The 25,824-nt window shown below is 53.4% G+C and overlaps 1 long non-coding RNA gene across 1 annotated transcript; it reads right to left on the bottom strand.

The window, feature by feature from the left end:
- Window positions 1-17: 17 nt before the first annotated feature.
- On the bottom strand, window positions 18-24,134 carry LOC140386965 (uncharacterized). Its single transcript, XR_011933714.1, has 3 exons — window positions 23,945-24,134; window positions 5,372-5,423; window positions 18-101 (listed from the first exon to the last, which is right to left on the bottom strand). It is a non-coding gene; the product is annotated as an uncharacterized lncRNA (long non-coding RNA).
- Between the last annotated feature and the right edge of the window lie 1,690 nt (window positions 24,135-25,824).

Genomic DNA, 25,824 nt, shown 5'->3' with positions numbered 1-25,824 from the left:
GGGGGGGGGGGGGGGTGGGGGAGAGGCAGGGCCACTGGCCTCGGAAATGGGTGGGGGGGGGGGGGGGGCAGCCAAAGGGACTGGTGTCTAGCTCAGCCAACCTGGCACAGAAAGAATCATTCGTTAGTGCTGTCAAAACAGACAGAAACAATCTGGCCCAAAGTGCCAGCTCCTGTAAGAACACAAGAAATACAAGTAGGCCATTCAGCCCCTCGAGCTTGCTTCATCATTCAATGAACACACACACCCTCGTCCCAAATCTCTGGTCCGCTGGATGGGTTGGAGGAGCTGGGGCTGTTCTCCCGAGAGGGAGGGAAATTTGATCAGAGCTGCCTGTTCAAAATCACGAGGGGCCTGGACAGAGGGAATGGGGAGAAACTGTTCCCATTGGGGAGAACCGTCGAGGCCAGCATTTATTGCCCATCGGAGAGGATTGTGAGCCTATTTTAGAGAGCACTCGAGGGAGGTCTGGAACCGCAGACAGCCCAGACCAGGCGAGGATGGCAGATTTCCTTCCCTAAAGATTTTAGGGTGCTAGATGGATTTTATATTTTCTTTACATTTGATACTTGTATGCTTTTCACACGGTACAAGCTTTTTATCCGATTGGCTGAGTTTCCACACCCGAGGTGGGATTTGAACGGACGTCTGTGAATCATTAGTCGAGGTCTCTAGCGCATTAGGCCAGGAAAATAGCCGCTCTGCTGCTGTGCCTGCTCCAGTCCCTTTTCTGGGTCACTCTGGGCCATTTCCCCGCCACATGGAAAGGCAGGGAGTGGCGCGTTGACCAGTCCTGGGCTGCGGCCTCTACAAGGAACATTCCAACTGGCCCAGGCATTTCTGGCAACACGTTTCATTATCCATGAACCCAGGACATCCCGACTCGAAACATTAGCTCCCTTCACTCCCCACAGATGCCGCCAGGACCTGCTGAGGTTGTCCAGTATATTTTGTTTTCGTTTCAGGTTCCAGCATCCGCAGTAATTTGCTTTTTATCTTAAGAATCTAGGTCTTGTTTGCACTTGAACAGTTCAGCACGGCAGTGCAGAGACTTTGAGAAAAAGCAGGGACGTGGATTGAAGCTCCCAGCTCTCTTTGAAATACCGTGCCACCCATCAACACTCACCCGGGAAAGAATTGTGATTAGAACCAAATGAGGAAGGGGCAACGAAGTGTATCTCTAACCCCACCCCCTACCCCCACCATTTTAAAATGAAAGAGCAGACTTATTCAATGAATCTACAGAACGTGATGGTTAAACAAAGGGGAAGGCTTTTGATGTTGTTCCAAGTTAGAAATACTGGCCAGGACAATGGACAGAAGTACCCCATCCTTCTTCTTCAAATAGTGCTATGGGATCCTTAACACACTCCCGAGGGGGCTGATTGGGCCTCAGAAGGGCAGCACGGTGGTGCAGTGGTTAGCACTGCTGCCTCACGCCGCCAAGGTCCCGGGTTCGATCCCGGCCCTGGGTCACTGTCCGTGTGGAGTTTGCACATTCTCCCAGTGCCTGCGTGGGTTGTGCCCCCACAACCCAAAGATGTGCAGGCTAGGTGGATTGGACACGCAAAAATGTTTTATTATAATTTTTTTTAACTGCTTTTTATATAATCTTTATTGTCACAAGTAGGCTTACATGGCAATGATGTCACTGTAAAAATCTCCCAGTCGCCACACTCCGGCACCTGTTCGGGTACATAGAGGGAGAATCTAGAATGTCCAATTCATCTAACAGCGCGTCTTTCGGGGATAGTGGGAGGAAACCGGAGCACCCGGAGGAAACCCACACAGACACGTGCAGACTCCGCACAGACAGTGACCCAGCTGGGAATCGAACCTGGGGCCCTGGCGCTGTGAAGCCACAGTGCTAACCGTTGTGCTCCCATGCTGTCCTAAATTGCCCCTTGATTGAAAGAAATGAATTGGGTACTCCAAATTTAAAGAAGGACAGGGCCTCAGAAAGCACCTCGTAACTACGCAGCACTCCCTCGGCACTGCACTCTTAATATCTGTCCAGGTAATGCGCTCCAGTCGGTGGTGTGGGGGGGGGGGGGGGGGGGGGGGCCGCCTGAAATCATGGCCTCCTGACTCGACTGAGATTGCTACCAGCTGAGATGAGGCTAACAACGCAGCTAATTAAATCTTACAGCGGGAGAATACTTTCCCTGTGGGACATTTAAAAGATTGTTTTCTCAAATGCCCTGCCTCTGCAATTAATTCTCACCGTCTGAAACAGGAGGATCCAGTCTTACCAATATTAATCTTTTAAAAAAAGAACCACCAACTTTAAAAGCTGATGGTACCGTAGCTGAACGCAGGTCTCCAGTTATAAACTGACCAAAATGGCTAAACTTTGATTTTCTGCAGAAATGACCCTTCAGCTGAACAATTTGGTGGTGCTACCACTGCCTGTGGGCAGCACGGTAGCACTGTGGATAGCACAATTGCTTCACAGCTCCAGGGTCTCAGGTTCGATTCCGCCTCGGGTCACTGTCTGTGCGGAGTCTGCACATCCTCCCCGTGTGCGCGTGGGTTTCCTCCGGGTGCTCCGGTTTCCTCCCACAGTCCAAAGATGTGCAGGTTAGGTGGATTGGCCATGCTAAATTGCCCTTCGTGTTGGGTGGGGTTACTGGGTTATGGGGATAGGGTGGAGGTGTTGACCTTGGGTAGGGTGCTCTTTCCAAGAGCCGGTGCAGACTCGATGGGCCCAATGGCCTCCTTCTGCACTGTAAATTCTATGATTCTATGATTCTATAACACATTAAAAAGTAACTTTTTCTTTTAAAGAGGGCATCTTTCCTTTACGTACTGGTAGGTGTGGGTTGAAACTCAAGGTTTGTACTTCCCTGATGTACTATAGCAGCCGGATCACGCCCCTTACCAATTAAATTTTTTTATTTTTTAAACTTTAGAATAAGCAACTCAATAAGGATCCAGGGAACGGACATGGAACAGACCATTCCGGCTGAAGGGTTAATACCCGTTAAAAGGCAGAATGGCCGAAATTCGACAAACCAGACTTGGGCATGAGATAGGCTGGAAACTCTGGCTCTTTGTAAAGATGCACCAGCCCTGGGGTTGGTACTGTCAGACTCTACGACCATACTTTTTTGGGCCGTGTTGTAAACCTTTGGTAAAATAGCAATGCAATGCTGCGGGGGGTGTTATGAAATGAGTGTATCGTGAAATACAGGTGGTGTGTAACAGGAGCAAGTGCGAGGGTTTGCTGACACCCTGGGCTAATTGTGGGCTGAAGTCCCACTCCACAGACTGGAGCACAAAACGACAGCCCAGCACTCCCAGTCCAGGATTGAAAGAGCACTAAAAAAAAAAGTGTCAGAGGCGTCATCTTTTGACTCTAATGTTAAAATGAAGACCACCAGCCATCTGAGGCGGATGCTATTTTGAAGAGGAGCCACGGGGATCTCCCTGGATGTCCTTGCTTAGTCACTCAATCAACACCTCAAGAAAAGATTACCTTTGTGGGAGCTTGCTGTGTGTGGATTTGCTACTGTGATTCCCTACAAGGTGACCCCACGCTAGCAAAATTTAAAAAAAGATACTTAATTTGCCATAAACTCTACTTGGGACATCCAGAGATTGTAAAAGGTGCTATAGAAATGCAAGTTCTTCTTACAAAACACTGCCAGCTCTACATAATAACTGTGGCCAGGCTACACTGTGATTCACTGGTGTCATGGCCTCAACTACTAAACCTGCTGTATCATATCTTCACACCGTGCAGAGTACGTCAAGATATTTTAAAGGCGGGTGGCACGTGGCAGTGGTTAGCACTGGGACTGCGGCAATGAGGTCCCAAAGATGTGCAGGCTAGGTGGATTGAGTGTAGCCACCTGGGATGGCCACTTCCAACAAGGTACGGAGAAACTCGCAAAGCCTAGCGGGTAAAATGGACAAGCCAAGGCTCAGAGCCTGAAATGCATATTTGCAAGCAAGAAGTCCAGACGGTATTGAAACTCCGTCCAATGAGCATTGTAATGGGGCCGATTAGCATTTGATGGCCCTTGGTCACCAAAACAAAGGACTGGTACTCGAGCAACCGGGACAGTCCCAGACATTTCGGCGCCACTCCCTGTTCAAGGGAAACGCAAACAACGGGGTCAGTGACCGCTTGGGACATGCCCGGCCACCCAGATCCCTGCCCACTTATTGGCTAAGGAATCGAACAGAGTGATCAGGGATCACCCAATTAGTAAGGCCCAAATCGAAAGACTGACCAAAAGAGCGCGAAAACCCGAGTATAAGAAGAAGAGTCCGCCATATGTTCGCTGTCTCTTGGTCCTGGTACCCCGGTCACGGCCATCTCCAAGTGCAGCAACACCAGAAGAGAGTCCAAATTCAACGCCCGCTACCAGACGGATGAGCCCAGCTGAGCAGCAGCTACTCCTTCGAACCCGATAGATCCAGAATTGAACAGCGGCCACTGTTTTCGGACTTAAGCCGGGTGCCCGAAGTTAAGTACAGGTTGTCTGAGCCGATAGGTGTAGTTAACTAGTAGTGTTTATGTTGCATGACTAATTGAACTAACTAACTGGTGTTTGGGCTCTTTGATCGATAGCCGGTTGAAACTTGTGGTGGTATCACTTGATACCTGGCCGCTCTCAGCATTAAGACATAAATAACACAGAAAGAAGGGCAAACTCACGGATTGCCATAATTGGAACAGAGCCACAGGAAGACAAAGTAAAAGAGACCACAAGCGAAACCAATATCGACCAAACCTCCAGAATTCGGAAGTGTGTAACTTGCAAGCGTACCAACAAAGGGATACAAGGTAAACTCGATAGATTTTGTTGCGTGAAACTTTCGGGAGTTGCGTAAACCTTAAAATAGCTCGGCCGTACCAGTGTTTGCACCACCGCTTTATTCCCCCTTGTTCCAAATTTCCGGGAGACAGAAGTAATTGTAGGGATGGCCATGAAGGCAGTGGAACGCCTTATGCATCCACAAGAGCCCGGGGTCGCAGCGACCAATAGACCAGAACAGTGTCCCGTATGGGAAGAGGAGATTAGGAGATTCCTAAAGGGGAAAGGAGGGCCCCTATGGTCTGAGTTTTGCGCCAATGAAGAGACAGGTCCTGGAGCATAGGACAGACTTGGTGGGACAGCCTGACCGAGATCCACAAGAGGAGTTTGACTACGGTTCGTAAGCCGATGACAATCGTGTCCTGTCTGGCACAATTCTGAGACACAGAGGAGGTCGTGAGGACGCTCAGCAAGCAGCTTGAGGAGAGGTAGAGAGGTAGATATCAGTGAAAGCGAGAGATTAAATGTACAGCCCCGGGAGCAGTTAGCAGCGAAGGACAAGGAAATGGATGATGTCAAGAGGGCACATCAAACCTGTCGCCTACCTTAGCAGCTTCCAAATCCAGTACGATAAGGCCTACCAGGACACACAGCGTGCTGTAATGGTAAGAGAAGAGAAAGAGAATCAGGTGCAGCAGTTAAAGAAACAGTGCGATGATCTAAAGGCAGCCCTCCGAGCACGCCACAGTTCCACCACGGAACAGAGGCAGTGTTCGGTGGACCATGCCAAATGCAGGCAGCAAATTGCAAGGGTGCAATCCCCGCTATCAGTTCAAAATGGGTTTAGAGACACCTTTGGCCCACAGCTCGACCAGGAAGCCGGCCCCGACTGGCAGGAACTCAGTGAAACGGCCCAACGTAAGCGAGACCGAGAATCAAAAGAGAGCCCCCCAGGCCCCGAAAAGAAAAGCAGCCGCAGCACCGATTGCACAGGCAGCACCCAACCCAATGAACCCCATCACCACACAGCGCAGGGTTACCACGGAAGGCCAACCCGGTTTTGTGTACACCACCCCATTATCGATCACCCAGTTACGAGATGCCCGGGAGAAGATAGATACTTTCCACCCCACATCGGACCCACATCACTTTTTCAGAGTTAGTAAAACAACAAACCCTCATGTATGATTTAGACGAGCCGGAGCAGGTTAAGCTCATAGTTATGCGCTTAGACCCGTCCGCCAGTTCAGCCCTTCCCGACCCACAAAATGTAGGAGGAGGTAGCCTCCAAGAAGTGAAAACGGCCATAGGATACAAGAGATCATCCGGTCGACGGACTCAACCGGTGCAGGCAGAAAGAGGGAGAGCATCCAACAGCGTTTGCTGGACGCCTTTGGATCCATTTTACTGCGGTATTTGGTGAGTTAGCCCGCGCCCATTTATCAGCAGGCAATACGACCAAATGGACCCGTTCGTTAGTGTCCCATGCCACAGAGACAGGACAGAAGGCATGCGCCAGTTACGACCCTTCAGACCCAGCACACAATAAAGTGTGGGTTCTGAAACGATTGTCCAGAGCTTGGGAACAGTCTGTACAGAGAAAGACAGAGCAGGAGAGAGTAGACGCCACAATGAATCCACTAAGGGCACACCAAGACCCCGCATGGGTAAATGAAGGCAGAGGTACAGCGCAGCACCCCAAGGCACAGGAATGCTATAATTGTGGACAGAAAGGACATTATGCCCGAGAATGTCAAGCCCCTCCGAAGCAGCAAAGGAATCAGCACCCAAACGCGCCCCCCCCCAGAAACAATGCCCAACCTATTCACAGCGTTAGCGCCCGATCAGATAATTCGGCCATGAATGGCATTGACTGACGGTGTTCGTCTCCCCAACTTGGGTCTGCAATACCCTTTGGGATAAGTCCGGAAGACCAGTTGTTGCAGGCACAGTCCGGGGACACCCGGTAGAGTTCCTTTGGGACACAGGAGGGTCCTGAACCACGTTAAACTCCTCCAATGTGTACCAGAAAGAGAAATGGCCCACTACGGAGACCATTACCCTTAGTGGCTTTACAGGTCACCGCCAGCAGGGACATATCACTGCCACTGTGGACGTACAGCTAGGTAATATTAGGACAAAAAACTCGGTTGTTTTAGTAGATTTGCCCCAGGCAGCAGAACACATCCTAGGCATCGATTTTATGAGTGCACACAACCTTTCATTCGACCCAGTCAACCGATGTATATGGAAAATGGCTAGAGCGGCGCGAGCCCCCGCCACACTCACAGTAGGAGATTATGTCCATAGGATCAGCTCAGTAGGCGAGTACTGGTTTGATCCACAAACCATTACCACAGACAAAGCGGTTTGAGAGGTCTTGAAAAGACATCAGGCAGCATTTGCCCAGCACAAGCACGACTGCGGCAAAATACCAGGTGTAGTAAACACTACAGGTTCCGATCCAAGCCCCGGAAACAGTACGGCTTCCCCCAGCAAGCCGAGGGAGAGATAGCCAAGGTCATTCAAAGTTTATTGAAGCAAGGCGCGATTCGTCCCGTTGCATCGACAAATAATGCCCCGATTGGGCCAGTAAGAAAACCCGATGGATCATGGCGGCTGACCATCGACTACAGAGAACTGAACAAAGTGACTCCTCTAGCAGCCCCCACCATTGCCACGAGTCCCGATACCATGTTGAGACAGGGACTCCAGTCAAAAATTTTTATGGTGTTAGATATCAGTAATGACTTTTGGTCCATTCCACTGGACAAAGCATGCCAGTATAAATTTGCGTTCACCTTCCAGGGACAGCAGTACACGTGGACGTGCCTTCCACAACGCTCCTTCCATTTTTCACAGACAATTGGCAAACCGATTATCTAAATTTTCCCGCCCCGAGTGCCTTGTTCAGTCTGTGGATGACTTGCTCCTACAGACGGACACCAAGGAAGAGCACATCTCGCTTCTTTCTGAATTATTAGAACTGCTCACAACGATTGGATGCTAAATTAACCCCAAGAAAGCCCAAATCCTTCAGGCTAAAGGTCACATATTTAGGTACGGTCACCACGCATGGGAAGTGTGAGATAGAACTCAAACGCACTGATTCCATTGTAAATTTGCCCTTGCCCCAAAACGTTACAGCACTCCGGCCATTTTTAGGACTGGTTGGATATTGTAGGAACCACAGAGCCGGATTCGCCACAAAAGCAGCCCCACTTTCCGAGCTCCTAAAGAAACAGGCCCCATGGAAATGGCTTCCACAGCACACGGATGCCGTGGATGCATTGAAACGCGTCCTGAGCACAGACCCTGCTTTGCAAGCCCCAGATCCACACTCCCCATACGCGATCGAGGTAGCGACCACAGACCGAACACTTTCGGCCGTACTCCTGCAGGAAAGGCACGATCGTCTAGGACCCATAGCCTACGCCTCACGAGTCTTAGATCCGGCGGAACAGTGATTTTCAGCCTGCGAGAGACACCCGTTAGCAGTTTTCTGGGCGGTACAGTACTTCTCGTACATAACCGGATTCAACCCAGTAACCATTTTGACCGAGCACACCCCGACAGTTTTTATTGGACGGCAGGCTAAAAGATGGCACAGTAAGCCAAATTCGAGCAGCGCGATGGACCCTACTCCTACAGGGACGTGACATCACTGTAAAACGGACAAAAACTCACAAGTTTCTGGCCGATAATTTGCATTATGCAGGAACCCCACGAGTGCGAGATCATAACCCCCAAGCACAGCACAAGCCCCTTTGTTTCCCAGTCGGTACCAAGACAGGTATCGGACCCCAGCCCACAGACAAAGCACTGAGAACCTACGTAGATGGCTCCTCCACAGTCCTCGAGGGAAAAAGGATAACAGGCTGCGGTATTTATGTAAAGGACGCGCTTTAGAAGAGTTAGCTTTAAAGTTGCCTGGACACTTAGATTCGCAGGCAGCCAAGTTAGCAGCCATTGCTTACATTGTCCAGCACCCCGATTCGTTCCCGACACCTGCAGACATATTCGGACAGTTTATACGTCTGCAACAGCCTAACAGAATTCCTACCCCTGTGGGAATCGAGAGGATTTATTTCTGCCGACAGAAAACCTCTACCCTCAGCCCCACTGCTCAAACATAGCCTTCAGGCAGCTAAAAGCAGGAAATATGGCATCGTCAAAGTAAGAAGTCACCATCGTTCCTCCCCACCCGGTAACGTGAAAGCTGATGCCCTAGCGAAGGCAGGCTCACGACATGGCCACTTTTGTCAACCCCCCCCCCCCCCCTCGAGAGTGCCCCAGTACACGCAGCTCCCAGACCAACATCCAAGACCTCTCCCAGGCACAAAAAGAAGACGAGGCATTAAAAGACATTTTAAAAGGAAACTTCCCAGCTCCCTACGAAAAGTTTAGGAATTCTTTGACGGTCCATGAGGGAATCATTGTAAAAGATGGAATTATGTAGTCCCCACCCAGGATAGGAATGAGGTAATTTGCAAGTTCAATGACGGACATGGACACCAAGGGATTGAATCCACCCTTGCCCACCTCAGATCTCTCTGCTGGTGGCCTGATTTGAAACCCGCGTGTCCCATTACGTCGAAAACTGTTTAATTGGTGCTCAAAACAACCCCGATGGGTATGCGAAAAAAGCCCAGCTACGACACGTGAACAAAAGCCCGTGGACAAACCTTCAATTAGATTACATTGGTCCCCTCCCCCCCCCCACCCCCTGCAGAAATGGATGCAAGTACGTGTTAGTGGTGATAGACACATTTACGAAAAAGGTCGACGCGTTCCCCTCGAGAACAAATACAGCCAAGTCGACGGCGAAGATCTTAACAGAGCAAATTTTTACAAGATGGGGACTCCCCCGTAGTATTGAGTCGCACCAAGGTTCCCACTTTACGGGAAGGGTCATGAAAAATGTGATGACGATATTTGGGATTAAGCAAAAGTTCCACATTGCCTATCACCCGCAGTCCAGTGGCATTGTGGAGCGCATGAATCGGACACCGAAGGCCACACTTGGAAAATTGGTGCAGCAGCACAATACAACATGGGACACGGTGCTCCCATTGGCACTGATGTTTATTAGGAACACAGTGTCGAGCTCAACAGGATATACCCCCCATACCCTCATAACCGGACAACCCATGAAGGGTACAGAATACTTTTTCAGACTTGATTTGGCCAGCCCCGCAGTCACCGCCCTGACACCTGAGAAAGCAGTCCGGCACATGCTAGAGAATATTAAAGCAGCACAGCTCGCTGCAGCTGTTCGACTAGGCGCTAAACGAAAGCAGAGCAAGGCCTGCTTTGATAAGACAGTACACCCGACAGAGTATACGGTCAGATAGCAAGTAATGATCACCTTATACAGCCCCAGCTCATTCCTCTCCCCAAAATTTGCAGGACCCTATTCAATCTCGGAAGCCCCTCGGTTTATAAAAATCACGTATCCGGACGGAAAGTCAGGATGGTTCCATGTAAATCAGGTTAAGGTTTATGGAACGCAGTGCAGCCACTTGCGATGGCAGACAATGAGAACCCGCCCATTGACAACCCAATTTCCACCTCCCCCAGCAGCACATCCACAGACATGACCTTGACCACGCCCCCAGAATCAAATTTCACCCTGACACTTGATTCGGCTGCTAGCGACAGCACAACCGAAGCCCCCGAGAGACCCGAACAAAGCTCCCTCGAACCAGGCCCCAGTCACTACAGGCCCCCCGAGACCCCGACCACAATACGCTCAGCCTCTTTGAAGCGATTTATTTGCCCACACCGGAACCTGACCCGCCACCAGCCCCCCTACGGAGCATGAAGCACTGGCACTGTGACAATTCCGGTCGCCTGACTAGGAATGATGAAATGGACCCCCACATCGGCACACGCCGCGTTAGCACGCAAACTCCATGAATGAGTTTGGCACCCGGGAGATGGTGACAACTCTGAGTCTGACTCCCACCATGGTAACGCCTTCGAAAATCTTTTTGGACTGGAACCTCGAGATGTCCAGATGATGAGAGTCAGGAACAGATTGAGATTTACGGTCTCCTGTACTCTGATGGAACCTGCCCGCTTTTATGTTTGGTTTGTGTTTAAATGTTGTTCGTTCTCTTTTGTGTGTCGTCCTCACGGACACTTTCTTGATGCAGTCATAACTACTCTTCCGATGCCACATGGCAGTTAATGAAACAAGTTTGTCTGGAGCCCATATAGTTACAAATTCTTACCGCTCGTGGAAGGGTCACTCAGGCAGTGGAGTAACAGCACTTATCCCCGCCCTGCCTGAGGACCCCCTATACATTTGGTCAGCCAAGCTCGGGTAGTGAAGCAACGGCACTGATCACCACCCTGCCCGGGGATCCCACCCATTCTTGCCCTGCCACGGATCATATGCACTACCCCATTCGGATAATTGTTTTCGAAACTCTTTTACTGTTCTTTTTCTTCCCTGTGGTTTAAAGAATGTTTTTTGCCACAACTTTTGCCCTTTCCGGCAACCCTTCGGTTGCTATCCCCCACATACTATTTGCAAGTCAGAAACACTTGGTTAGAAAAACAAGTTCGCAGAGGATGGAGAAATTGTCTGCCCACTCAGCCCATCGACCACAGGCTGCGAGAGTGCTTGCACTGTGACACAGAACCTTTTGGATGTCTTGTCTCCGCAAATGGTTGTTTAAAAAAAAATGAGGGAGTCACATATGGTGACGATTCTAATGGGACAAACGTTAAGGAGAGACAGACAGACATACGAGATGTTAAACAACACGATTATAACAGATACTTTGCTTAGAAAGATACTCGAAGGCAAAGGAAAACCTGAACAAAATGAAGACGACCCTGATGATCGGCATCATGATTGTCGCTGGAACATACAGGTGCGCGCGTTACCCACCTCTATCCCCCTCACCACACAGGCCCCGAAGACGACTACCCAACACACTACCCAGCCCAGAACCTACACTACACACACTCACCCAGCCACCGATATCCCCACATGGTGTGAGAATCTCGTTAAGTGGTATTCACTAACCTACACAGTGGAAGCCTTACTAGTGATAGCCATAGTGTACAATATCGTCCAGACAATCAGATTGCGAAAACGGAGGACAGCCTCCCGCCCCTCCAGTATACATATTTAGAGCCCCTTTCCTCAGACTCCAGCAAACCCGACACTCTTTCTGAACCTCCCTCTTTAATAAATTCCGCAGTTGTTGTTTTGTTAATAAAGTTTATTTTTCTGTATGTGAATGTTAGTGATAGGAAGAAATGTGATGCTGCTATCGGATATTTTTTGTATTGTAAGATACGTTCTTTGATTGATAAATAGCAGCATGAGTGTAGTCTAGTTAGAGACAGTTCGAGGTCCCCTAGAAATTCTTAGACATGTGTTGTTTAGGGACAATTAGGAAAATGTTTTTGACCCAGAGGACAGAGTAGAGTAGAACCTGTCCTTGGTTAAGGGTACCCGGCATTTCAGAGAACAAAGATGACCCAGTATTGTGATCCTTCACGCTTCGCGTTGAGGATCAAGAAGACGGAGTGTAGCCATCTGGGATGGCCACTTCCAACAAGGTACAGAGAAACTGTCCTTGGTTAAGGGTACCCAGCATTTCAGAGAACAAAGACGGCCCAGTATTGTGATCCTTCACGCTTCGCGTTGAGGATCAAGAGGACGGAGTGTAACCATCTGGGATGGCCACTTCCAACAAGGTACGGAGAAGCTCGCAAAGCCTGGCGGGTAAAATGGACAAGCCAAGGCTCAGAGCCTGAAATGCATATTTGCAAGCAAGAAGTCCAGACGGTATTGAAACTCCGACCAATTAGCATTTTAATGGGGCCGATTACAATTTGGTGGCCCATCTCCACCAAGACAAAGGACTGGTACTCGAGCGACCGGGACAGTCCCAGACATTTCGGCGCCACTCCCTGCTCAAGGGAAACGCAAACAACGGGGTCAGTGACCGCTTGGGACACACCCAGCCACCCAGATCCCTGCCCACTTCTTGGCTAAGGAATCGAACAGAGTGATCAGGGATCACCCAATTAGTAAGGCCCAAATCGAATGACCACCCAGAAGAGCATGAACCCCCCTCCCCAAGTACAAGAGTTTGCCATATGTTCGCTGTCTCTTGGTCTTGGTACCCCGGTCACGGCCATCTCCAAGTGCAGCAACACCAGAAGAGAGTCCAAATTCAACGCCCGCTACCAGACGGATGGGCCCAGCTGAGCAGCAGCTACTCCTTCGAACCCGATAGATCCAGAATTGAACAGCGGCCACTGTTTTCTGACCTAAGCCGGGTGCCCGAAGTCAAGTACAGGTTGTCTTAGCTGATAGGTGTAGTTAACTAGTAGTGTTTATGTTGCATGACTAATTGTGTGTAAATAAAGTGCCCTTGACCTTGAACTAACTAACTGGTGTTTGGGCTCTTTGATCGATAGCCGGTTGAAACTTGTGGTGGTTATCACTTGATACCTGGCTGCTCTCAGCATTAAGACATAAATAACACAGAAAGAAGGGCAAACTCACGGATTGCCATAATTGGAACAGAGCCACAGGAAGACAAAGTAAAAGAAACGCCCAACGTGGCCATGCTAAATTGCCCCTAAAAATCGGGGAAAAAATAATTGGGTACTCGAAACCTATTTTACAAAATAAATAAATAAGATATTTTAAGGGCGAGCTATGTTTCTGAGCACTTAATCAACTTCCTGGGGGTTACCATTGATCAGAAACTGAACTGGACTAGCCAGTTCATTAATACTGTGGCTACCATGGCAGGACAAAGACTAGGAACTCTACGGCGAGTAACTCACCTCCTGACCCCCCCCCCCACAAAGCATGTCAACCATCTACAAGGCACAAGTCAGGAGTGTGACGCTTGCCTGGATGAGTGCAGCTCCAACAACACGAAGAAGCTCGACATCATCCAGATCAAAGCAGCCCGCTTGATTGCTCCTCCTTCCACAAACATTCAAGCGGTCCATCACCGAAGAAGAGTGGCAGCCGTGTGTACCATCTACAAGATGCACTGCAGTAACTCAAGGTTCCTTAGGCAGCACCTTTCAAACCCACGACCACTACCACCTAGAAGGACAAGAGCAACAGATACCTGGGATCCCCACCACCTGGAGGTTCCCCTCCAAGTCACCCACCACCCCGACTTGGAAATATCTCGCCGTTCCTTCGCTGTCACCGGGACAAAATCCTGGAACTCCCTCCCCAACGGCACAGTGGGCGCACCTACACCCGAAGGACTGTAGCGGTTCAAGAAGGCAGCTCACCACCACCTTGTGAAGGGCATTAGGAATGGGCAATAAAGTCTGGCCTAACCAGCGATGCCAACATCCCGTAAATAAATTTTTTTTTTTTTTTTTTTTAAATGTTTTTTAAAATCCTGATTGCTCATCGTTTTAATGTTGCGAATCAGCGAGTGCGTGCGCAGCACCTCACAGTGAAAAGGCCGTTCCAGCATTTTCCTTTCAGAGTGAACCATCCAAGCCGCAGCAGGCAGTGTGGATCCCTTCTGTGCTGTAACCCTGTAATGCAGCGAGCTTTCAGGCGCACCTCCCCGACCATGTAAAAGGGCGAAAACAGAAATATCGCAAAACCCCATGGCCAAAACACCAAGTGTCTCTGGAAGACACAAAACCTCCTGGCGTAAGATTTTAACCACCGTTCCTCCACCAGTCCTGGATCCGAATCCCGGAAATCCCTACCCAAAATCATGAGAGCAACACCGTGGACTGCAGCAGTTCCGGGAGAACTCCTACCACCATCTTCCCAAGGCGTGCGGCAATACATGCCGACCTTTCTGCCAATTTCAATAATCGATCAACGCAGAAAAGGAGGACCTGGAGGAAATGCAGCATCAAAAAACTGACGGAAAACGTAAGCAGAAAAAAAGAAAACGCTCAGCCCTGGAGGAGCTGGTCGTCATTCAGTTTTGTGACCAGCGACAGTGAAGAAATCACAACACCCGGATAATTATGGCCATATTTCCAAGTTAGGGCGGTGAATGACTTGGAGGGGAACCTCCAGGTGGTGGTGTTCACGGGGATCTGCTTGTCATGTCCTTTGAGATGGTAGTGGTCATGGGTTTGGGGTGGGGGGGGGGGGGGGGGGGGGGGGGGGGGGGGGGGCTGTGCAAGGAACCTTGGTGAATTCCAGCAGTGCATCTTGTAAATGGTACACACGGCTGCCATTGTTCATCGGTGGAGGGGGGGGGGATTAAATGTTTGTGGAAGTGGCACCAATCAAGCGGGCTGCTTTCTCCTGGATGGTGTTAAGCTTCTGGAGAGTAGTTGGAGCTGCACTCACCCAGGAAGTAGAGAATATTCCATCACATTCCTGACATGTGCCTTGTAGATGATGGACAGGCTTTGTGGGGGTCAGGAGGTGAGTTACCCGCCAAAGGATTCCTAGCCTTTGACCTGCTCGTAGCCACGGTATTAATACGGCTAGCACAATTTATTTTCTGATCAATAGAAATCTCCAGGATGTTGATATTGGGACTGTATGCTATTGAGTGTCAAGGAATGACTGTTAGTCTCTCTTGTTGGAGATGGTCATTGCCTGGCACTTGGTGGGACAAATGTTACTCGCCACTGGTCAGCCCAAGCCTGGATATTGTCCAGGTCTCACTGCAATTGGACATGGACTTCATTATAATGTTGAACATTGTGCAGTCACGAGCAAACATCCCCACTTCTGACCTTATGATGGAAGGGAGGTCATTGATGAAGCAGCTGAAGATGGTTGGGGCCGAGGGAACTCCTGCAGTGATGACCCGGGACTGAGATGACTGACCTCCAACCACCTTTGTGCCAGTTGTGGCTCCAACCAGCACTCCCCCTCCCCCCTCCCCCCTCCCCCCTCCCCCCTCCCCCCTCCCCCCTCCCCCCTCCCCCCTCCCCCCTCCCCCCTCCCCCCTCCCCCCTCCCCCCTCCCCCCTCCCCTCCTCCTCCTCCTCCCTCCCCTCAATTGCCATTGACTCCAAGTTTGCGAAGGCTCCTTGATGTCATACTCAGTCAAATGCAGCCTTGATGTCAAGGGCAGTCACTCTCACCTCTAGAATTCAGTGCTTTTGTCCATAGAACATAACAGTGCAGAAGGAGGCCATTCAGCCCATCGAGTCTGCACCGACCCACTGAAGCCGTCACTTCCACCCCTATCCCCGTAACCCAATAACGCCATCTAACCGTTTTGGTCACTAAGGGCAATTTATCACGGCCAATCCACCTAACCTGCACGTCTTTGGACTGTGGGAGGAAACCGGAGCACCCGGAGGAAACCCACGCAGACACGGGGAGAACGTGCAGACTCCGCACAGACAGTGACCCAGTGGGGAATTGAACCTGGGATCCTGGCGCTGTGAAGCCAAAATGCTATCCACTTGTGCCATCGTGCTGCCCGGCCAGGTTTGAACAAAGGCTGTAATGGATCAATGCTGATCTCTATCTTAACTCCATGTATCTAGCTTGGTTCCATATTTCTTCAAACCCTTTCCTAACTAAAAAACAAAACAAAATCAAACTTGCAAGTTAAGCGGGGGGGTTAGTATAGCTCAGTTGGCTACAGCTAATTAGTGACGTGGGGCAAAGCCAGCAGCACGGGTTCAATTCCAGCATCGGCTGAGGTTAATCTTCTCAGCCTGGCCCCTCTCCCGAGGCGCGGTGACCCTCAGGTTAAATCACCACCAGTCAGCTCTCCCCCCTCAAAGGGGAAAGCAGCCTCTGGTCCCCGGGGACCATCAGGACTTTACGCTAAAAGGAGTTGCTGCATTGCTCAAGCTTCTCTTCCATCAGCTATCCGGCCCGGTGTACATGGAACATACAGAAAGTGCCCAGACTGCTCAGCGGAGGCGGTTTTATAAACAGCTGGTTTCAGCAGCGCGCGCACGCACACACGCACACACGCACACACGCACACACGCACACACGCACACACGCACACACGCACACACGCACACACGCACACACGCACACACGCACACACGCACGCACGCACGCACGCACGCACGCACGCACGCACGCACGCACACACGCAGTAAGCTTTGCGCAGGTGAAGGAGACACAGCCTGAGTGAGTGAGACACAGCCAGAGTGGGAATTGGGACTTGGTCATTTGGGGCAGTGTGGTAATTTGGCACGGGGTGCGAGGAGGTGCTGTTTCCTTCGTTTGGCTTTGTAACTGGTAATCAGCAGGGAAAGATCCAGAGTGCATTCCATGAAGCAGAGAGAAAACCAGCAAGCACTCTGGGAAGGTAGGTGATATAAAATCTTACCCCCAGGTTCCAGCGGCCTTCATTTTCGGGAGCAAGAGAGAGCGAGCCGGGGAGCAGCTTGGGAACAGTTAAGTGATAGATATTCTGCTATTCGGAGTGATCCAACAAGGGGGGGGGGACTGAAAAGTGATGTCACAGGAAAGTTGTGACCTGATTGGCTGATAGGGAATCTGCGCTAAATTTAAAAATGAAACTGTTAAACTAATTAAATATAATTAATTGATTACTTAATCATAATTTAGAGGGGTATCTAAGCCAGAGATCGGAGAGTACTGTATTTAGCTTTTACATTTATAGTAGAAATCTAGTGCTAGGGAACATATAGTTAACAGTAACTTTTAAAAAAATTTAATTTACTAATTAATTGATGCAATGTCAATTCGAGGGGTGCAGTGCTCGGACTGTGAGATGTGGAGCCTCCCGGATGGCTACATCTGCAGAAAGTGCACCAACTGGGGCTCCTCTCAGACCGCATGGTTCGGTTGGAGCAGCAGTTGGATGCACTTAGGAGCATGCAGGTGGCAGAAAGCGTCATAGATCGCAGTTATATAAATGTGGTCACACCCAAGGTGCAGGCAGAGAAATGGGTGACCACCATAAAGGGCAGGCAGTCAGTGCAGGATTCCCCTGTGGTTGTCCCCCTCTCGAACAGGTATACCCTTTTGGATACTGTCCGGGGGATAGCCTATCAGGGGAAAACAGCAGCAGCCAGAGCAGTGGCACCACGGCTGGCTCTGATGTTCAGCAGGGAGTTCAAAGCGCAGAAGAGCAAGTCATAGGGGACTCTATAGTCAGGGGCACAGACAGGCGCTTCTGTGGATGTGAAAAAGACTCCAGGATGGTATGTTGCCTCCCTGGTGCCAGGGTCCAGGATGTCTCAGAACGGGTAGCGGGCATCCTGAACGGGGAGGGCAAATAGGCAGAGGTCATGGTACATATTGGTACTAACGACATAGGCAGGAAGAGGGATGAGGTCCTGTAGCAGGAGTTCAGGGAGCGAGGCAGAAAGTTAAGACAGGACCTCTAGGGTTGTAATCTCGGGATTACTCCCTGTGCCGGTGAGCCTTAAGTCAGTGGTTGGGAAATTACTGGAGAGAATTCTTCGAGACAGGATCTACTCCCATTTGGAAGCAAGGGGTCGTATTAGCGATAGGCAGCACGGCTTTGTGAAGGCGAGGTTGTGTCGCACTAACTTGATAGTTTTTCGAGGAGGTCACAAAGATGATTGATGCAGGTAGGGCAGTGGATGTTGTCTATATGGACTTCAGCAAGGCCTTTGACAAGGTCCCTCGTGGCAGACTGGTACAAAAGGTGAAGTCACACGGGATCAGAGGTGAGCTGGCAAGATGGATACAGAACTGGCTTGGTCATAGAAGGCAGAGAGTAGCTACTAGCCTCCCCGAACAGGCGCCGGAATGTGGGGACTAGGGGCTTCTCATAGTAACTTCATTTGAAGCCTACATGTGACAACAAGTGATTTTCAATTCATTTAATTTCAATGGAAGGGTGCTTTTCTGATTGGAGGGCTGTGACTAGTGGTGTTCCGCAGGGATCAGTGCTGGGACCTTTGCTGTTTGTGGTATATATAAGTGATTTGGAGGAAAATGTAACTGGTCTGATTAGTAAGTTTGCAGACGACACAAAGGTTGATGGAATTGCAGATAGCGATGAGGACTGTCAGAGGATACAGCAGGATTTAGATTGTTTGGAGACTTGGGCGGAGAGATGGCAGATGGAGTTTAATCCAGACAAATGTGTGGTAATGCATTTTGGAAGGTTTAATGCAGGTAGGGAATATACAGTGAATGGTAGAACCCTCAAAGAGTATTGCCAGTCAGAGAGATCTGGGAGTACAAGTCCACAGGTCACTGAAAGGGGCAACACAGGTGGAGAAGGTAGTCAAGAAGGCATACGGCATGCTTGCCTTCATTGGCCGGGGCATTGAGTATAAGAATTGGCGAGTCATGTTGCAGCTGTATAGAACCTTAGTTAGGCCACACTTGTAGTATAATGTTCAATTCTGGTCGCCACACTACCAGAAGAATTTGGAGGCTTTAGAGAGGGTGCAGAAGAGACTTACCAGGATGTTGCCTGGTACGGAGGGCATTAGCTATGAGGAGCAGTTGAATAAACTCGGTTTGTTCTCACTAGAACGACGGAGGTTGAGGGGCGACCTGATAGAGGTCTACAAAATTATGAGGGGCGTAGACAGAGTGGATAGTCAGAGGCTTTTCCCCAGGGTAGAGGGGTCAATTACTAGGGGGCATAGGTCTAGAGGAGATGTACGAGGCAAGTGTTTTACACAGAGGATAATGGGTGCCTAGAACTCGCTGCCAGAGGTGGTGGTGGAAGCAGGGACGATAGTGACGTTTAAGGGGCATCTTGACAAATACATGAATAGGATGGGAATAGAGGGATACGGACCCCGGAAGTGTAGAAGATTTTAGTTTAGACGGGTAGCATGGTCGGCGCAGGCTTGGAGGGCCGAAGGGCCTGTTCCTGTGCTGTACTTTTCTTTGTTCTTTGTTCACACAGACAGGGACACACCCCCAGGCAGAGACACACACACCCCCAGACAGAGACACACACACCCCCAGACAGAGACACACACACCCCCAGACAGAGACACACACACCCCCAGACAGAGACACACACACCCCCAGACAGAGACACACACACCCCCAGACAGAGACACACACACCCCCAGACAGAGACACACACACCCCCAGACAGAGACACACACACCCCCAGACAGAGACACACACACCCCCAGACAGAGACACACACACCCCCAGACAGAGACACACACACCCCCAGACAGAGACACACACACCCCCAGACAGAGACACACACACCCCCAGACAGAGACACACACACCCCCAGACAGAGACACACACACCCCCAGACAGAGACACACACACCCCCAGACAGAGACACACACACCCCCAGACAGAGACACACACACCCCCAGACAGAGACACACACACCCCCAGACAGAGACACACACACCCCCAGACAGAGACACACACACCCCCAGACAGAGACACACACACCCCCAGACAGAGACACACACACCCCCAGACAGAGACACACACACCCCCAGACAGAGACACACACACCCCCAGACAGAGACACACACACACACAGACAGAGACACACACACACACAGACAGACAGAGACACACACACACAGACAGACAGAGACACACACACACAGACAGACAGAGACACACACACACAGACAGACAGAGACACACACACACAGACAGACAGAGACACACACACACAGACAGACAGAGACACACACACAGACAGACAGAGACACACACACGGGTCCGAGCAGTCGGCATAGGTTGGGTTTTCTAAAGGCAGGACAGCCGAGAGCCACAACAAATAATCCTTAACAACAACAAGGAGGTTGTAATGGTTATTAAATCAGGTTAGCCTGCCCGCGGCAGCAGCTCAGGGGGCCGAGCAGGAGGAGGCAGAGAGCCTCAGGCAGACACGCTGCCCTCCCCATAATGCAGCAAGGAGCAGCGGGCTGAGAGCCTCCTTCCCCAGCCAGAGCCCCCCCCCCCACACACACACAGAGCCCCCCCCCACACACACACACCCGCCCGCCCCCCCCCAGCCCCCCGCCCCACGCCCCCCCCCAGCCCCACGCCCCCCCCCAGCCCCACGCCCCCCCCCAGCCCCACGCCCCCCCCCAGCCCCACGCCCCCCCCCAGCCCCACGCCCCCACGCCCCCGCCCCACGCCCCCCACAGCCACAGAGCCCCCCCCACAGCCACAGAGCCCCCCCCACAGCCACAGAGCCCCCCCCACAGCCACAGAGCCCCCCCCACAGCCACAGAGCCCCCCCCACAGCCACAGAGCCCCCCCCACAGCCACAGAGCCCCCCCCACACACAGAGCCCCCCCCACACACAGAGCCCCCCCCACACACAGAGCCCCCCCCACACACAGAGCCCCCCCCACACACAGAGCCCCCCCCACACACAGAGCCCCCCCCACACACAGAGCCCCCCCCACACACAGAGCCCCCCCACACACAGAGCCCCCCCCACACACAGAGCCCCCCCCACACACAGAGCCCCCCCCACACACAGAGCCCCCCCCCACACACAGAGCCCCCCCCCACACAGAGCCCCTCCCCCACACAGAGCCCCTCCCCCACACACACAGCCCCCCCCACACACACAGCCCCCCCCACACACACAGCCCCCCCCACACACACACAGCCGCCCCCCTCCACACACACACACACACACACACACACACAGCCCCCCCCCACACACACACACACACAGCCCCCCCACACACACACAGCCCCCCCCACACACACACAGCCCCCCCCACACACACACAGCCCCCCCCACACACACACAGCCCCCCCACACACACACACAGCCCCCCCCACACACACACAGCCCCCCCCACACACGCACACAGCCCCCCCCCCACACACAGAGCCCCCCCCCACACAGAGCCCCTCCCCCACACAGAGCCCCTCCCCCACACAGAGCCCCTCCCCCACACACACAGCCCCCCCCACACACACAGCCCCCCCCACACACACAGCCCCCCCCACACACACACAGCCGCCCCCCTCCACACACACACACACACACACACACACACAGCCCCCCCCCACACACACACACACACAGCCCCCCCACACACACACAGCCCCCCCCACACACACACAGCCCCCCCCACACACACACAGCCCCCCCCACACACGCACACAGCCCCCCCCACACACGCACACAGCCCCCCCACACACGCACACAGCCCCCCCCACACACGCACACAGCCCCCCCCACACACGCACACAGCCCCCCCCCCACACACGCACACAGCCCCCCCCACACACGCACACAGCCCCCCCCCACACACGCACACAGCCCCCCCCCACACGCACACAGCCCCCCCCCACACGCACACAGCCCCCCCCCCACACGCACACAGCCCCCCACACACACACACACAGCCCCCCCCACACACAGCCCCCCCCACACACAGCCCCCCCCACACACAGCCCCCCCCACACACAGCCCCCCCCACACACAGCCCCCCCCACACACAGCCCCCCCCACACACAGCCCCCCCCACACACAGCCCCCCCCACACACAGCCCCCCCCACACACAGCCCCCCCCACACACAGCCCCCCCCACACACACACAGCCCCCCCCACACACACACAGCCCCCCCCACACACACACAGCCCCCCCCACACACACACAGCCCCCCCCACACACACACAGCCCCCCCCACACACACACAGCCCCCCCCACACACACACAGCCCCCCCCACACACACACAGCCCCCCCCACACACACACAGCCCCCCCCACACACACACAGCCCCCCCCACACACACACAGCCCCCCCCACACACAGCCCCCCCCACACACAGCCCCCCCCACACACACACAGCCCCCCCCCACACACACACACACACACACACACACACAGCCCCCCCCCACACACACACACACACACACACACACACACACACACACAGCCCCCCCCCACACACACACACAAACACAGCCCCCCCCCACAGACAGTCTCCCCCCCCACACACAGCCCCACACACAGAGCCCCCCCCCCCCACACACACACACAGAGCCCCCCCCCCACACACACACACACAGAGCCCCCCCCCACACACACACACAGAGCCCCCCCCCACACACACACACAGAGCCCCCCCCCACACACACACAAACACAGAGCCCCCCCCCCACACACACAGAGCCCCCCCCACACACACAGAGCCCCCCCCCCACACACACAGAGCCCCCCCCCCACACACAAACACAGAGCCCCCCCCACACACAAACACAGAGCCCCCCCACACACAAACACAGAGCCCCCCCCACACACAAACACAGAGCCCCCCCACACACACACACAAACACAGAGCCCCCCCACACACACACCAACACAGAGCCCCCCCACACACACACCAACACAGAGCCCCCCCCCACACACAAACACAGAGCCCCCCCCCACACACACACAAACACAGAGCCCCCCCACACACACACAAACACAGAGCCCCCCCCCACACACACAGAGCCCCCCCCACACACACAGAGCCCCCCCCCACACACACAGAGCCCCCCCCCCACACACAAACACAGAGCCCCCCCACACACAAACACAGAGCCCCCCCACACACAAACACAGAGCCCCCCCACACACAAACACAGAGCCCCCCCCCACACACACACACAAACACAGAGCCCCCCCACACACACACACAAACACAGAGCCCCCCCACACACACACCAACACAGAGCCCCCCCACACACACACCAACACAGAGCCCCCCCCCCCACACACACACATAGAGCCCCCCCCACACACACACACATAGAGCCCCCCCCACACACACACAAACACAGAGCCCCCCCCCCACACACAAACACAGAGCCCCCCCCACACACACAAACACAGAGCCCCCCCCCCACACACAAACACAGAGCCCCCCCCCCACACACACACACACAGAGCCCCCCCCACACACACACACACACAGAGCCCCCCCCACACACACACAGAGCCCCCCCCCCCCACACACAAACACAGAGCCCCCCCCCCACACACACAAACACAGAGCCCCCCCCCCACACACACAAACACAGAGCCCCCCCCCCACACACACAAACACAGAGCCCCCCCCCCACACACACTCAGCCCCTCCTCCCCCAGACACACTCACAGGGCAGCTGCATTATTATTATTATCACCACCAGCCTGAGCTGCTTCTGCATCCGAGACAGAGAAAAACAAAAGCTCACATCCTGTTCACAGCAATCTGCACAATAGCAAATGTTGCATTTTCAGCAAAACCTCAGTGCTCCAACCTCCTTACCTGTAAATATTTCATTTGCTCCTGTCAATTTGCTCCCCCCTTTCCCCCAAAAAAAATCAAAGTCTGCTTATTTTCCTCTGCACTGTATATAATAATAATTCCTGCTGCTGTCCCTCCTCCCCTGCGGCGCTGGCGGAATTGCAACAACAGCTGTGAAGCGCGGCCGCCGCCAACGCGCCTTACATAGGCGGCGCACCCCAACCTGCTGCCTGTCTCTCTCCCTACCGCCCCGCCCCCCCCCTCAGTGATTGACAGCTCGGCCTGGCCAACCAGCCGTCGCCGGGGCTCCTAGCAACGCCGCTGCCATTGGCCGGCTGCCGCTCGGCCCGCCTCCAGGGCGCCGGCCAATCAGCGGAGCGCAGCCCGGCCGCTTCAAGGTAGGTTGAGCGGCGGGCAGACGTCACAATGGGGGAGGCGGCCAGAGTTTGAGCCCGAGTGCGGAACCCTTGGTGGGGTTGGACCATGTTCCAAATGGGGAGGATGGGGGTGGACCATGTTCCAGATGGGGAGGATGGGGGTGGACCATGTTCCAGAATGGGAGGATGGGGTTGGACCATGTTCCAGATGGGGAGGATGGGGTTGGACCATGTTCCAGATGGGGAGGATGGGGTTGGGCCATGTTCCAGATGGGGAGGATGGGGTTGGACCATGTTCCAGATGGGGAGGATGGGGTTGGACCATGTTCCAGATGGGGAGGATGGGGTTGGGCCATGTTCCAGATGGGGAGGATGGAGTTGGGCCATGTTCCAGATGTGGAGGATGGGGTTGGACCATGTTCCAGATGGGGAGGATGGGGTTGGGCCATGCACCAGAATGGGAGGATGGGGTTGAACCATGTTCCAGATGGGGAGGATGGGGTTGGGCCATGTTCCAGATGGGGAGGATGGAGTTGGGCCATGTTCCAGATGGGGAGGATGGGGTTGGACCATGTTCCAGATGGGGAGGATGGGGTTGGGCCATGTTCCAGATGGGGAGGATGGGGTTGGGCCATGTTCCAGATGGGGAGGATGGGGTTGGGCCATGCTCCAGAATGGGAGGATGGGGTTGGACCATGTTCCAGATGGGGAGGATGGGGTTGGACCATGTTCCAGATGGGGAGGATTGGGTTGGGCCATGTTCCAGATGGGGAGGATGGGGGTGGACCATTTTGCAGATGGGGCGGATGGGGTTGGACCATGTTCCAGATGGGGAGGATGGGTTGGACCATGTTCCAGATGGAGAGGATGGGGTTGGACCATGTTCCAGATGGAGAGGATGGGGTTAGACCATGTTCCAGATGGGGATGATGGGGTTGGACCATGTTCTAGATGGGGAGGATGGGTTGGACCATTTCCCAGATGGGACGGATGCGGTTGGACCATGTTCCTGATGGAGAGGATGGGGTGGACCATGTTCCAGATGGGGAGAATGGGGTGGACCATGTTCCAGATGGGGAGGATGGGGTTGGACTATGTTCCAGATGGGGAGGATGGGGTTGGGCCATGTTCCAGATGGGGAGGATGGGGCTGGACCATGTTCCAGATGGGGAGGATGGGGTTGGGCCATGCTCCAGAATGGGAGGATGGGGTTGGACCATGTTCCAGATGGGGAGGATGGGGTTGGACCATGTTCCAGATGGGGAGGATTGGGTTGGGCCATGTTCCAGATGGGGAGGATGGGGTTGGGCAATGTTCCAGATGGGGAGGATGGGGTTGGACCATGTTCCAGATGGGGAGGATGGGGTTGGGCCATGTTCCAGATGGGGAGGATGGGGTTGGACCATGTTCCAGATGGTGAGGATGGGGGAGGTCCATGTTCCGGATGGGGTTGGACCATGTTCCAGATGGGGAGGATGGGGGTGGACCATGTTCCAGATGGGGGTGGACCATGTTCCAGATGGG

The sequence above is a fragment of the Scyliorhinus torazame genome, chromosome 12, assembly GCF_047496885.1.
Source record: "Scyliorhinus torazame isolate Kashiwa2021f chromosome 12, sScyTor2.1, whole genome shotgun sequence".
NCBI classification, from domain to species: Eukaryota; Metazoa; Chordata; class Chondrichthyes; order Carcharhiniformes; family Scyliorhinidae; genus Scyliorhinus; species Scyliorhinus torazame.
This window is presented reverse-complemented; position numbering and strand designations above follow the sequence as displayed.